Below are 16,532 nucleotides of genomic sequence, written 5' to 3' on the forward strand. Positions count from 1 at the left end.
TTTGTCTTTTGTCAAAGCACACTATAGTCCCATGCAGTATCCTTAGTAATAGTTGGTGTATCTCCTCAATATTTATACATAAAATAACAAACCTGTGACAATTTGGGCTAAATTTGGCAATAAAAGCTGCAAGAAACAGTGAAATAAAACACCATTGCTGCAGTATAGAAACAAGTCCTTTGACATGCCTCTCATCATGTAGACTTGATCAAGTGAGTTTTATGATCACAAATTAGTAATTACCAATATCTAAGGTATAAAGTCCCTTTCGCCAAAAAAAAAATGCCTTAGATCGAGTGATTTGGTTGTAAAATGCATATGGCTAGAACGGATGTTTTAAAAGTAGAATAGAATGATCAACACAAGAATGACTTGAAATTGGGTGGTGTTCCTTTAAAACTGTTACTTATTTGAACTAACATGGTCTGCTAGTCAACAATATGACTAGTTCTAAAACATCATTCTGACCATGCATTTCATAACACGCATGTGGTTTGAAATCAAAATATACTTGCAAGGGTTAAGGTTAAAAAATTGAAATGGCACCGTGTTTATCAAGCTTGTTGCATCTATGATCTATGTCTCTTTATGAATACTTAGATATTTCAGATAAATTTATTTGAATACAGATTGTTTATGTTTTTGCATTTTGTTGTTCCAGTGTGTTTTTTGTTACAAAATTTTGAAATCTCAAATAAATAATACAATAAATATGATGTTTGTATAAACAATTGGCCATGTACTTCAAATTAAACTTAATCATATGTCGTTGTGATGAAAACAAACTCTGCTCACATCACATTCAATGATTTGTTGACATAAGTAATGTGCAACAAAAATAATAATAATAAGTTTAAATATTGACATTATGTGTTAATTTAGGAATAAGAATCTACTTTTTGACAACAGGAAATATTGCCATTTGTTAAACCTGTTTTGCATAAATCATGTGTACATGAAAGTTGAAACAATCTGGAAATATATCCCTGATTTTACAAACACAGTAACCAGGTAGTGTTACTCTATTTCCAGTACCATTCTGACACAACACATGTTGTCTGTGAAGGCTGGCTGGGTGGCAAAGTCATTTGTTGTGTACATCATGCTCCCCTGGTGTACATGTCATTCCGGTGATGTTGTGCCAACTCAATGGTGGTCCACAACAAGGTGCCTCAAGATCTTTTCAAGTATAAACACAAACATTTTTGAAACAATTAACAAAATACAAATTGGTTATTTGTACATGTATGTGGAATATAAAACCCATGCACTTGATGTTGATTCATTAAAGTGACATTTTTGCAAATATTACCTCCCTGCAGCCGATTTCACGAAACTTTACGCAACTGCGTGAGTCCACTTGCGCAATGTTAATGGCACAAGTTGGTCCATAAACGTTGCACAAGTGGACTTACGCAGTTGCGTAAAGTTTTGTGAAATCGGCTGCTGGTCAAAAAATGATGTTATTAAAATTTGGGATGTGGTTGTTCAGTGTGAAGTTTTTTGGTAATGCAACGTTGGCGAAGGAGGCTGTTTACAAGAAACTACAATGAATGAAAGCTTAAATTTGTGTGACCAGGCACTTTAAGTGACTTCCCCATCTTAAGTTAACTAATTGTTGACTTAGCAGCAGCCCACCTGCTGAGGGTCTTGTTTCCCAGGGCCTGGTCAGTGTGGTCAGCCCCAGGTATAGTGTAGCTATTGTGCAACTAAGTCATTCCATTGCAAGTTATCATCGTGTGTGCAAGTCATTTTTCCAAGAGTCTCAGAGCTATTCCAGTTTCACAGTTATTCCCATCCATGTTATGTAAGTACCAAATCTTCCTTTGTTTCTTATTACTGCTAGACTACAATCCATATTTGTGTTTATTATTATTGCCGTTTCTGAGGAGATTCCTTGTATTTTAAGTGGGTTTGAATAAGTTTCCTTTGTCTATACAATTGTAGTTCTTTGCATTTGTTGTTACTTTTGTTTTAGTTTGGAAGCACTAATTAAGCCAGTGTTTTGCCCAAACTTGTCCTTTTTGGATTGGCTTTACTCTGTTATATTTGAAACAGTTGAGGATAATGTTTCCTTGGATTAATTTACCTTGCTATATGGAGGAAGAAAAGAGTTCATTTACAAGTTTCCTTAAGAAATAGTTTGGTTTATTATAATTTACTTTACATGTCATTGAAGATGGAGTGTATAGTTATTTGTTGTTTTAGACTCTTCCATGTCCATACTTTAAGTGTGCATGTCACAGAGAAGTTTAAATGAGTTGTATGGATTTCATTTCGTTATTGGTTTTTCTTGTTATTTGATTTACCTAGTTCATTGCAAAGTTCTTGCTAGGATAACTTTGATTGAGTCACTTTCGATAATTGTTATTATTCCTTATTTTGCTCTTTTTGCCATTCAGGTCTTTCAGTTATGTTTAAGTTATTGTTTCTTTTGTACATTCGATTTCTGTGTTTCTATTCCATGAAATTTCAGAGATTTACAGGTTCTTGTGTAAGGTTCTAGCATAGACCCCACATGAGATTCCTAGTGCTGTATGCTATGGGTTGTTTATTACAGAGATGTAGAGATAAGTAATTAAGTACACCAGCTGTGGAATGTCTTAGGAACTTTCAAGGTTCATGGCTGTGTGTTTGGTTTATTGACATAGGGTTAGCTACATCACACAACTCTGTGTTGACCAGTATCAATACTGTACTGTGTGTGTGAGGGCATAGTATAGTTAATGGCTATGTGATCACTGCACAGGTAGCTTACATCCAGAACCGATCTAGATTGTTTATGTTACAGCCATGTTGCTAGCTCATTAGTATGTATTTGTCTTTCTGGACAGCAGTGTCTATTGTGTATAGCAGTGTTAAAACTTAGTCTTCTTTACTGGACTCTTGAGTTTTCGTGAATATAAGGTGGACCTTACTCTATGGGTGGACTGAGGAACTATTTTGTCTTTGGCTAAAGGGTATAATAATAAATGTGTTTCTCTATTGTAAAAGTTATCTTCTTAGGCTTGAGACATTTTGCTCTTTGCCATAGAATTTAATGTTTCAGGTTTACTTTGGTTATTTTGATTTAATGTTTGTATTTTCTACATTTCTATTGTATAATCTTATGTTTGCTTATAATCTTTTTCTTTTCTGTTCTTTTATAGACTTACGCATTAACCCTTTTTTTTTAAATCTTTTGTGCTTGTGAATAAAATACTTGTATAAAGAACCAATCTTGTCGGGTCACATTTGTGTTTCTTTATTAAATGTTTGTTTACACATTTACTTTGTTTCCTTTTTTCGGGGGGGGGGGGGGGGGGCAGATCAAAATATCAACAAAACTGGACTGCTTTGACAGTACATGTGTATATTGTTATACATGCACATGTAGGTACTGAACAAGTATGCCATTGACCGTATGAAATAATCAGTCTCTTACTGCCAAGTTTGAGAAGCATTCATCCGGCCTTTGTTTGCAGCATGTCCTGTTGTGTTGGCATCTCCCTACAGTTGGTACAAACACACCAGCTTGGCAAGAGCTTTGCGGAGGTGGATGATGTGGAATTGGAGGTGCCGGGTTTGATGAGGTCTCCAAGATGTTTACGCCAAGTCCTGGCATCTGCTCACATAGCACCTTCAACAAGAAGTTGCCTTGGGTACGAGTTGACTTGGGTACAATATTTTGGGTAAACTGTTAAAAACATACAAAAAACATTTAATAAATCTGTACTATTTTTAAAATGTACTTCTACAATTTTTACAAAAGCCCTCCCCTTCCCAGCCAGATAAACGACTCTTTTAATTGTAGCATCAAAGTAAATTAGGGTAAATTATACGAAGTCATTAGGACGCTGGACACTCGATTCAAATCCCCACCCCATCTATGCACCGAGTGAATAGATCTACAAAATTACATGTAAACTAGTCATACCAGTACATGTACGTACTCTCACAACACAGTGCTGCGGCTTTAGTGGCTGTTGTAATATATTTGGGAGACACAAATAAGTCATACACAAACATGGTTACCTGGAACCAACGACGCTCACACGAGGTCTTTTATTATAGAACACAATACGAACAGTAGAGGGCGCTATACAATGTTTATGGACTCACAGTATAGAATACTACACTCCTTCCCCCTTAAATGAATTTTACACCCTTTTACAATGAGACAGTCATATTTAACTAAAGCCACTTGGTTGAAACCTATTGAGAAAAAAAAAAAAACCCTGTTTAATGAAATCAGCAATAATAATAGTTTTTTTCTTTTTTTTTTTTTTTTTTACACCCAATGGAATGCATGTAATGTTTACATCAGTTACATGGAATGTAAAGTAGTACATGTACTTTGCTATTAAACCATTTGAAAACTAAACAACATGAATATGGTGTTCTTTCTATTATGTATTGTTTACAAATCTAATCGTTTTGGTGGATTTCTAACTCTTTGGGGATAGCGTCTCACTTGAGTAGAACTTCCAGGACTACCCGGACTGCTCTCATTAGCCTGGTTACTGTGCTTTTGGTCAAGTGATTGTGGGATTTCTCCACTTGACTCAGAATTTTGTTTTTGGTTTGTGACCTTTTCCTGTTCATACTGCTGTGGAATTTGGTTGGTTACCGGAACATGAACTGGATTACTTGTTTCGGGCATGATTGCAACCACCATTTGACTTTCTTCTTGTGACGGTAAAACATGATCAATATGCACAAATCTGTTCCTTCCATTTTTGTACACCTGCACTATGCAAGTACGAGGCCCACACACTTTTACAACTTTGCCTGACACCCATTTCTCTAAGTTATTCTGATGACTTTTCACTCTAACCTTCTGGTTTACCTTTAAGGTTCTTTCCTTTACCCGGCCCTTATCATGAAACATTCTCTGTTTCCCTTGTTTGTCTCCCACTGTTGGGGGCTAAATTTGGCTTCAACAAAGAAAAACGAGTTCTGGGTTGTCTTTTTAGGAACAACTCTGCCGGAGTTCGACCGGTAGTTGCCTGAGGAGTATTGCGGTATGTTATAAGGAAATTAGCTAACTTGTGATGTATTGACAATTTTTGCTTTCTTTGGTTCGGATCAAGAAGTTGTTTAGTTAACGCTCTTTTCACTGTTTGCACCGTTCTCTCCGCTGCCCCATTGGACGCTGGGTGATACGGCGGAACTTTGGTATGTTTTATACCATTTTTGGTCATGCAGTCTTGAAATTCACTTGATGTAAATTGTGGCCCATTGTCTGAAACAATTTCCTCTGCGATTCCATAAGAAGAGAAAAATCTTCTAAGAATGTCCAATGTTTTAGTGGTAGTGGTAGTTTTCATTGGATACACTTCAACCCACTTAGAGTGACTATCTACCAAAATTAACATATGTTGGCCTTTAAGTTCAGCATAGTCAATGTGTAATCTCTGCCATACCCTTGTTGGCCACTCCCATGTTTTTAAGGGTGCCTTGGGGGGTGCGTTTCGGACAGAGAGACAAGTGGTGCATGCATTTACCAAACATTCAATATCCTTGTCTAAACCTGGCCACCACAGGTAGCTTCGTGCTAAACCCTTCATACGACATATGCCTAAATGTTGCTCATGAAGATCATCTAGCAATCTAGATCTGAACTTGGGTGGGATGATCACCCGCAAACCCCATAGAATACAACCTTGTTCTACTGTTAACTCATCTCTACGAGTGAAAAAGGGTCTCACATCTTTATCCTGTACATAATTTGGCCAACCATTTGCTACAAACTCATGTACTCTAGCTACACTGGATCTTTCAGTGTAGCTCTACTAATATCCTTAGCAGTGACTGGTAATTCGTCTAAGTATGAGAAATACTTTACTTCCTCATGAGTGGTAAGATCCACTTTTCTAGGTAACCTAGATAACGCATCCGCGTTTCCGTGAGCACACTGAGCTGATTGTGTAGACCACATAATCTCCATCATCTGATGAATCGTCACCATGTTGTATCTGCTTCACAGAATTTCGGTTACTCCCCTTGGCTTGTTTAGCTTGTTTTTTCCTGCAAGCTTTCGCGATGTGCCCTACTTTTTTACAGTAGTAGCATGTAGCCTTGATGTATGGGCATTCCCGTGGAGTATGTTGCTTGAGACAGCGGTAACAGCCACTGTCCTTGTTTGTCGTCCTGCCTGCGGCAGCTGTAGACTTTGCACCTTCGTTGTGTTTACGTGGAGTAGTGCCTTGTTTCCGGTAGGGTTTCTTGGTCGTTTCAACTCTTTTAACTGAAGCTCCAGTCGAATCCACGATGGAGCGTGGCTGAAATTCCTGTGCTTGCTTATTTGCCATTTCATAAGCCACTGCTAGTTGCACTGCTCTAACTAAGGTAAGTTCCTTTTCCGCCAACAGCTTCTTCTGGCTTTGTGTGTTGAGCATCCCGCATACTAAACGGTCCCGCAAAGCATCATTTAAAAATGTGCCAAACTGACATGTACTTGCCAGTCTTTTTAGTTCAACCACATATTCGTTGACGGATTCCCCAGCTTTTTGTTCTCTTTTATGAAACTTGTACCTTTCAGCAATGATGAGAGGTTGAGGAGAGTAATGATTACGAAGAATTTTCTTTAACTCTTCCAGAGATTTCTCGCTAACCTTGTCTGGGGACACCATGGACTTCAGTAAAGTGTAGGATTTGGGTCCTATCACTGTGAGAAACACACTCACCGCCCGGTCCTGCTTGATCGCGTTGGCGATGAAAAACTGTTCCAGTCTTTCCAGATAGCAAGTGAAGGTTTCTTTCCCTTCCGAAAATTCTCCAATCTCTCCAATGATTCCTGCCATTGTGTTTTATCAACTCGTAGATGTCTCTAGAATCCCATCCTCGTCGCCATTGTAATATATTTGGGAGACACAAATAAGTCATACACAAACATGGTTACCTGGAACCAACGACGCTCACACGAGGTCTTTTATTATAGAACACAATTCGAACAGTAGAGGGCGCTATACAATGTTTATGGACTCACAGTATAGAATACTACAGCTGTGAATTTACGTGTCATGTCCACAATTAATAATAACTAACATTGCATTGGGTATAAACAATCACGGTCCGTTCTCTCTCTCTCGTCGGCTAGATCATGTCCCACTACATTATTCTTACCCTGATTGGCGAGGTGTCCCTTCCTTCTTTTTGGACGTGTCTCCAATCATCTCTTTGCGTAGAGCAATGAGCTGAATCTGTGTATTTCGGCGATCCATTTTGACAGCAAAATGGTGTGTTTACATTTCACACAACGTCGCGAGGTAGAGAACGGTATGTTACCTCGTGTTCTTCTGGTACGTTTACCAGGCCATTGGCTACGGCGCCAGCCTAACTGCTATTCATCGCGCATAAACGGACGATCGTTTTGACGGCTTGAAAAACGTATACATTTCGCAGGACATGTTTCGGGGTCAGAGGTCAGTGTTTTTTTTTTTTAATTACCATTCACTAATTATAACACATTAAATGTGTTTTATTGCAAGAACAACTCTTAATAAGTATAAGGAACACCCTCAAACGTGAAATTTTGTGAAATCTCAAGGCAACGTGTTCCTTTAACTTTAACTTATAAAGGCATCCCTCTCCAAGCTCTGCTTTCAGGGATTTGCCCCATATCACTTCCTCTTTAAGTTCCTGTTTATTACATGGCCATTTTTTAGTCATCTTTTGTTAGTTTACTTAATTAATTGTATATTTTCTGCATGCATTTCAGTATTTTCGTCTTTCTGTCCAAAGAAAATAAGTGTTGTTTAAATTGACCGAATTGGGCTACAAAAAAGACTAAGACATGACTTCAACGGTCTTCCAAGAATGAAGAGGAACAGTCCTTAAAAAAAAATCATCAAATTTAGCCGTTTTTGAGCATTTTAAGACAAAGCCGCAGACGCGTTATTGTTCCAAAGAGTGGTACAAACAATCGCGTGACCTTCCAAGCTAGTTTTACTTCCAGCCGTCTAAAAGTAATTTACCAAACCAAATTTAAATCTTTTTTTTCACAAAATTATTAACGAATAATTGACGAAAAAGATCATGTATTCAAATTATCGCTACAAAATGTAAATAATGGTGATAAATCTAACGTAAGATTCGCATTCAAAGAGTCCGTGTAGCGGAAGCTTGTAATATGGCCCCACGGCGTGGAGCAATCAGAACGTAAGCCTCGGGGACATTTGTACACGTTTTTTTGGACCAATTTTCAAATCAATCACATCTGGACAAAGTCATCATTTAGTAACCCCTGTTATGTGTTATAGTAATTCGACAGATGTAAGGAATAAAATGAGGTATGTTGGAGTAGTATTTGACTTTTTTAAGTGGGAGAAATTTGCAATCAAACTACCTCGCATTGTGCGTCTTTGAAAACTTAGCGTTTAAGACATGTATCGAAGGTGGGCTGTAATGGTGACAGTGATGAGACCGATGTTAAAAGCGGAGCCATTAACAGCTCAACAAGGTGGGCTAGCTGGAGGTGTAATCCCGGGCGCTATGAACTCCAAGCGTGCGGGTCTCGCCGTTAGCTTGGGAGGGGCTGGGAGCCAGACATCAAAGTACATGTTTATGATCGCATAATTCTGTTTTGTTTCATGGCTCCTAGTTTCTTTTTGTTAGGAGTTTTCAGGTAATTAAAAAAGATTGATTATGTCAAAACGTAGGAATACCGCATTTTGTTATATTGACAGTGTTATTATGCGAGTAGCTTAAAAACGTTTTCCAAAGAAAAAAGGATAACAAAAAACGGAGCCCCGATCGTAAAAAAGGACAGGTAAATAAGAATTTTGTAAAAGGTTAAAACAAAAATGATAAAACAAAATTTCATCAAAGCATTATTTAGTAAAAAAAAAAAGAATTTTTAAATTCTGTGAATAAAGTGTTATTTTTGAGATTGTTGAGGTATTACTTGGTTCTGTTCCAAGCTACGCTCCTACGCTTCCAACCTTACGTTCCTTCAAGTTACGCTATGATATCAACAGGTACGTTTTCAAGCCTGAGTCAAGCTACGCTTAAGTTCTAAAATATGCTTATGTTCCAAAAGATAAGGTTACGTTCTAAGATACACAGCTACTCAGTACGCTTATACATTCCAAGTTTTGCTTACGTTCCTTCAAGTTTCGCTATAATAACAAAATGTACGCTTTCAATCCTAAGTCAAGTGACGCTTACGTTCCATACGCATCTAGGTTTACGTTCCAAAATACCCAGCTACGCTTATGTTCCAAGATATGCTTACGTTAAAAAAATATGGTTACGTTCCAAGCTACCAAGCTACTCAGCTGCGCTTATACAATCCAAGATATGTTTAGGTTCCAGTTACGCTAAAATCAAAAGGTACGCTTTCAATCCCGAGTCAAGCTAGGTCTTGCGTTTCAAGATTTGCAGCTACGCTTACGTTTCAAAATACATTCTCACAAGGACGCTTTTGAATCCCTAAAGATGCACTCCCCCCCCCCCCCCCCGCCCCCCGAGATTAAAAATCTTTCACAGTGAACAGGGCCCATTGATCAGTTTCATCTGTTTAGCAGAAAATACTGCTTACAAATTTTCTTTGCTGTTTAAAAATTCAGTCAAGTTGTCAAATTCAATTGAAATTTGGCTGGTAATCAGTTTCAGCTTTGCAATACTATTTTGTGCTAAAGCAAATGTTGTGGCACTATGAATGTAATGTGCAGAGTGATTGCTGCATGTGCTGTGCTGCACAACATTGCAAAACAACGAGGCCTTCCAGACATTGAAGAAGATCACATGAACAACCCTCCACATCCACAGCCAGAACAACCAGTGCACCACGAGGATGGCAACCTAGTCAGGAACCACGTAGTTTACACATATTTCCAGTGAGTTTAAGTTATAATCCACCATTCTGAATTTTACGTTTCCACTCTCAAAAAAGAGAGAGCACCACCCGGGTCTGCATTACACTGTGACCTATAGTGAGGTAGTCTTGGCCCAAGATGATGGCGCTTGATTCTGGATAGTGTACTACGCGCGGTTGAATCGCCAAAGCGCGCCCGCCACGGTATGATTTAGTTACGTGGACGGCTCGAAATCTAGACTACACTCTGCAAGCTACCATCGTCTTGGCAATCCTGCAGCGCTGTGTTAACTGTTTCATTGTTTTCTGCTTCAGCTTTGTAACGGACCAATCACCGTGCGATCGTTGTAATAAATTAACAAAATGTATTAGTTGACCCTGCGGGGTCATTCATGTTATGATTACATGGCATTGGCAGCTGGGCGGGCGGGCATTACGCCGAGAAAGGTTATTTCGTGACCGAAGATGCCCACTTGATACATTAACGGACGATGAAATTTACAGGCGCTATCGCTTTACACGAAATGGAATTGTTGGTTTATTGGAAAGAGTTGAATTAGAACACGACACAAAGGTAAATTATTAAATTAATAAGCATCGATGAAATGTTTAATTTTGTTATTTATTACATGAACACAATATAATTTATTTCTGTAAACTTTACACAAGTACTCGACAAAATGCCAGTGATTAAAATCCCTTCAGCAGTAAAAGCAAACTGTCTAGCGCCACCATTCGTTTGCTCAAAAAACATGAAAAATATAAACAAACATGGCGGCATCCACGCGCAGTGTCTTTCTATGCACACAACTGGTTACGTTTTTGTTTTAAAGGAACACGTTGCCTTGGATCGGTCGAGTTGGTATTTGAAAAGCGTTTGTAACCGTTTTTTTTATAAAATGCATATGGTTGGAAAGATGTTTTAAAAGTAGAATACAATGATCCACACAAACATGCCTCGAAATTGCGTGGTTTTCCTTTTACCTCGTCGACAAACACGTCGGCCATTTATGGGGGTCAAAATTTTGACTCCCATAAATGGCCGACCATGTTAGTTCGCACAGTAGAAGGAAAACCACGCAATTTCGAGGCAAACTTGTGTGGATCATTGTATTCTACTTTTAAAACATCTTTCCAACCAACGGTTACAAACGCTTTTGTTTTAACCAACTCGTCCGATCCAAGGCAACGTGTTCCTTTAAGTTATACTCTAGCCGAATCATGTTGAAGCTGTTAATATGCATATGGACCAAGTTGGATACTAAAGACTAAAGCTAAGTTTTACCTGGACAGTTCGACGATTTCTTTATAAAGCTAGGCCTAGTCAAATTTAATTGAACCCTTTTTAAAAAAAATTTTTACAACACCATTTTCAGTTTCACTGTTTTTCTTAATATAATGATACAATTAAAATTAAATGGAATTTTGTTATAACATGATGTTTTAGTTTTAAATAAGTAGTGAGGTGAGTTAGAGTTTAATAGATTGAACATCATATGCAAGAGTAGCCCAGGTTTGACTCCTCTGTAACGTAGAACAAATTATGTTGGACCATGGAGAAAGGAATAGACTAGATCAAGAACAGTAAACATGAACAAATTCCAATGAATTGTGTGGGTGTTGTTACTTGAAATGAATGTGTAATTATAACGTCTAAGTCTTGAATTTAAAAAATAAAATGGGTTGGGTTTGGAAAGTTTTGTAGGATACACCAGAAGACTATTTTCCCTTCCACTTAGTCATGATGGTTGATAAATATAATAGTGGGTGGGTGATACAACAATTTTTGGACGGTTTATATGACCCTTATTATTATTTATTTTATTTCATTAAAGGCAGTGAACACTATTGGTAATTACTCAACATAATTATAAGCGTAAAACCTTTCTTGGTGGCGAGTAATGGGAAGAGGTTGATGGTATAAAACATTGTGAGAAACGGCTCCCTCTGAAGTGCCATAGTTTTCGAGAAAGAAGTAATTTTCCACGAATTTGATTTTGAGACCTCAAGTTTAGAACTTGAGGTCTCGAAATCAACTATCTAAGCGCACACAACTTCGTGTGACAAGGGTATTTTTTCTTTCATTATTATCTCACAAGTTCGATGACCGATTGAGCTCAAATTTTCACAGGTTAGTTATTTTATGCATATGTTGAGATACACCAACTGTCAAGGCTAGTCTTTGACATATATGCCAATAGTATCCACCGTCTTTAAGACATTTCACACATTTCTTTGAATTAATAACAAAATAATTAAATTAATACAAAAAGTTATTTGGTGTACTACTGGTAAGAATTACTACCATACTAAACTATTCAATACAGTTTTTAAATTCAAGAAGTGGTCAACAACATTACATAAAAAGTAGACGGAGGAAGTGGTTAAATAACAACTGAATTAACTGACAAGTTATTTGACTAAACTTACACTACAGGCACACTGTGTGCACATAGAGATTGAATGACACCACAGTCTCATTATTATGATGTACATTGTTAACCCTAAAAAAATAAAAGGTGCCCCCAATTAAAAACAAATTATGACAATTTTGTAATTTTTTCAAAATGACCATTGAATAACAGATTATGGGGATATGTTGCCCTCAAGTTGGATCAGGAATGCAACATGTTTTTTGTACGATTACATCCAATAAATATTATATTTACTTTCACAGCGCAGCAATGCAATCTCAAGACAAATGCAACTCTTGGTAGCGCTACGATTTTTTGCTACTGGGTCGTTTTACTCAATACATGGAGATCTTCATGATGTCAGTATACCATCTGTGAGCAGAATTGTTCGTCGAGTTTGTGGTGCTATCAACATATTAGCCAACAGAGTCATCAAATTTCCTGTTCAACAACAAGATGTGATGAGAACCCAGCGAGAGTTATTCGCCATCGCAGGGTTTCCTAAAATTGTCGGAGCTGTTGATGGGAGTCATATCCGATTGTATGGTGCTCCTCTACTGGATGATGAACATCTGTATGTGAAAAGAAAGGGCTGGCAAAGCATCAATGTTCAAGTCATCTGTAATGCTCAGTATCATATCACCAATGTTGTAGCCAGGTGGCCAGGTAGCACTCACGACAGTGCCATCCTCAACGGGAGTGTCAGTGGCGACATGTTCACTGATGGCAGGTTTGTCTATTTTTAATTATCATCTGATCACAAGAAAAACAATTATAAAATAAAACAAAGGAAATGAGCAACACTAACATTTAGGGAATTACAGTGCGAGTACCCGGTCTTCACTGCGTGGTAATGACCGGGTTGGTGGCTGGCGCTGTTAACGGACCGAGCCAGTGTGATAACTTAAATAAGCTCAATCTTCTGATATCAAATAAAGAGAGTTTATAAAATCTGCCTTAAAACAGCCAATCTCATTTAAGCCATTAGTGCTGGTCAGTAGAAGATCAAACTTGACCCCTCACATATCCATAATATACATAACACACATGTAACAATGATTTCGCTTTATGCTTGAAGAATCAAAACCTTAAATATAACATAACATACCATACACTTTGTTTTTAGGTTGCAAGGGTCGTTGATTGGAGACTCTGGATACCCTCTCAGGCCTTGGCTGATGACTCCCATTGACAACCTGACAACAAATGCTGAAAGGAATTATAACAGGTACAGTATATAAGTGCCAACACCTTATGTTTCAATACTCCTACAATATGTTTGTTCCTAATCCTAGTCTTTATGGTAGTGCACAATAGTGCGTTAATCACAAGGTAATAAACAAGTTGTACCTGTAGCTAATTTTGATAATTGGGCCTTTTCTTAAGACACCAGTCTGTGGTAAACGCAATCTTGTATGCAGTTTGTCAGGTAATGGGGGCTTCTTAACAAAAGAGTAGTCGAGACCCCTTTAATCTTTCATTGTTGAATAATATATTTTGATAAATTAACATTTTATGCAAATTTTCCCCCAATTACAGATCTCATCGGATGACACGAGTCAAAGTGGAACAGACACTTGGCCAACTTAAGCGGAAGTTTCCTTGCCTTGCACTCGGTCTAAGGGTGTCCCCCACAAGAGCCTGCGAGATAATAAAATCCTGCTGTGTTTTGTTTAACTTTGCCAAGATCTTGGGGGAGCCAGATATTGAGGAGGATGTTGAGGTTGACTAGGTAGAGGAATTGCCCTATGTAGGTGTACTTCACGATGGACGAGCACACAGGGGGCGTATAGTTAATGAATATTTCAACTGAGTAAAGATTTTGTTGAGACCAATTTTTTGCATAAATTCGTCAGCGACGCCACGAAGTAGCACGCACCTTTCCACAGTCCAAAAATGTGTTCTGAAGATAACGCGTGTTTAAGTTTGAAATGCATTTATCTTGCAAATAACAAGCGGGCACGGTATAACAAAATGTACGTCGTCATAGAACTATATCTGAATAATGTAAATGTATTGTTTTCTTCTTGATGGATTAATTAATAATTAAGCTATTAAACTATGAAGGTGCGTAGTACTTCGTGAAAACAAAATCTACACGAAATACGTGTTGTGCGCGCCGCACAACTGCAGTGCTACTTCGTGAAAACAAAATCCACACAAAATACGTGTGTGCGCGCACACCCAACTGCAGTTCTACTTCGTGAAAACAAAATCCACACAAAGTACGTGTTTGCACGCACACACAACTGCAGTGCTGCTTCGTGAAAACAAAATCCACACAAAGTACGTATGTGCGCGCATGCACACACACGCAATCTAACCCAAAACTATATGTACGGTTGCGCAAAACTACCACAAAATCATTAACTATTAGGGCCTATATTCCCCCAGTACAAGTCATGGCACCACATGTGTTATTAATCTTTGAGAACTCTTTCCTAAACAAAAGTGTTTTTATAAACGTTGTGAAATGGGTTTAGGAGAATTTGCTTTTCCCGATAACAACGCCGCCCCACCCCTCAAAAACCCCACATAAAAATATGAACTTTTATCAAATTAAAAATCCGTTGGACAAAATGATGAACGCTGAGATGTTTTTATTAACAATTAATTTGATCGATATAAATACAAATTTGTAATTCATTCGTAAATTTAAACATATTAACAATTTGATCGATATAAATACAAATTCGTAATTCATTCGTAAATTTAAACAATTGATATTTAATATTTAAAAATTTCATTAAATAATTCATTGAATATGGTAAAATAAACATGATGACACTGAGGAACGATTGTCGAGTTTCATGTATAGACCTTTCTTTTGCAGCGTCACAGCCCGAGTTTTTGCCAAACGTGATTGAAAAACTATGGAAAGCCATAAATGCAAAACAAAAAAAGATAGCCACAGTTTTTAAAAATGTTACACAAATATTCAAAAATAGTGTTGAATTTGTTAGACACAAAGCAACCAATCATGAGAGGTACTTTACTGAATTGAAAGTTGTTGAAACAACTGTTAACACGATTGAGTGTTTTGCTAACATTTGGCCTTCCATGCCAACCAGCGCGGTTTGTTTATCAACAAAAGAAAGGTCTATAGACAACAACATTCATAGAAATGAACCAGAGTATTATACTTCCCGTGTCAGTTTGGGTACAGTAGTTTGAAAGGAAGAAACAAGATGGCAGCACCATGATAAGTGTGTATAGAAACATTGTTTTGTATTTTTTAAATCATTCTCAGTTCATAAAAGAAATGTTGAAGAAATTATTTTCCCTTCAGACTCACTGAAAAATGCACATACAAATTCATAACTGGGCAAAATTTCATGGCTCTGCTTACCGCGGAGTTCTGCTCTTACGGAGCCCTTTTAGCACATTTCTATATGTAAGCGCAGAAATCCGCAGTAAGCAGAGCCATGAAATTGGGCCCAGATGATTCACTAAATTGCACTTCGAAAACTAGTCATGTCTCATCATAAGAGTTGCACACAACCTTGTCAACATAATATACATGTTTTAATAGATGTTAAATTTGCATCGGGGATAAAGAATATTAATTTTTGGTTTTTACCCATATACACCAATGTGTGTAGCACTGTATACTCAGTACTTTCCCGAGTCCTGTGAAAACATATCACAGGCATTTTACTCGGGTGGGATTCGAACCCACGACCTTTGCAATTCTAGAGCAGTGTCATACCAACTAGACCACCGAGATTGCCCGGTAGCTAGAGGCAGTTCGAATCCTATGTTTTAGCAGCGGGTACTGCAAACGATTTAATAGATGTTAAATTTGCATCGGGGATAAAGAATATTAATTTTTGGTTTTTACCCATATACACCGATGTGTGTAGCACTGTATACTCAGTACTTTCCCCGAGTCCTGTGAAAAAATATCACAGGCATTTTACTCGGGTGGGATTCGAACCCACATGTACCCTGCAAACGAAATGTCCAATTACAGAAGGCTTAGCATAGCTATTCAATTATGCACACTAAGGTAAGTATCTGTGTCTTACAAATAGTACATTTAGTTAACCCTCACCAAACAAGTATGAGACATTCCTCACGCTATTTAGGAATTTAAAGGCTAAGGAGTCACCTAAAACAGCAACAGAGTTTCTGTAATATTTTGTCATTTAGAAAGTTTACAGATCATTCATGTAGTCTCTGGAGTTCTGCAATAATTAATAAGTCTGTCTTGATTTTAACTGTAAATATGCAAACAATGTGCATCAATTTGATCAACTAAATCAATTCATTCTTACTATTATTAGTATTAATTAACAAACCAAAACTTTTCAGCTTTA

General features: G+C 37.6%; 1 long non-coding RNA gene and 1 pseudogene across 1 annotated transcript; one reads left to right on the forward strand and one right to left on the reverse strand.

Annotated features, from left to right (window-relative positions):
* Window positions 1–1,132: 1,132 nt before the first annotated feature.
* Window positions 1,133–7,240, reverse strand: LOC117299470. Its single transcript, XR_004520079.1, has 3 exons — window positions 7,108–7,240; window positions 3,425–3,619; window positions 1,133–1,179 (listed from the first exon to the last, which is right to left on the reverse strand). It is a non-coding gene; the product is annotated as an uncharacterized LOC117299470 (long non-coding RNA).
* Window positions 7,241–12,500: 5,260 nt separating this feature from the next.
* Window positions 12,501–14,026, forward strand: LOC117299154 (annotated as a pseudogene).
* The last annotated feature ends 2,506 nt before the right edge of the window (window positions 14,027–16,532 follow it).

This window comes from Asterias rubens, chromosome 14 (assembly GCF_902459465.1).
Source record: "Asterias rubens chromosome 14, eAstRub1.3, whole genome shotgun sequence".
In the NCBI taxonomy this organism is placed as follows: Eukaryota; Metazoa; Echinodermata; class Asteroidea; order Forcipulatida; family Asteriidae; genus Asterias; species Asterias rubens.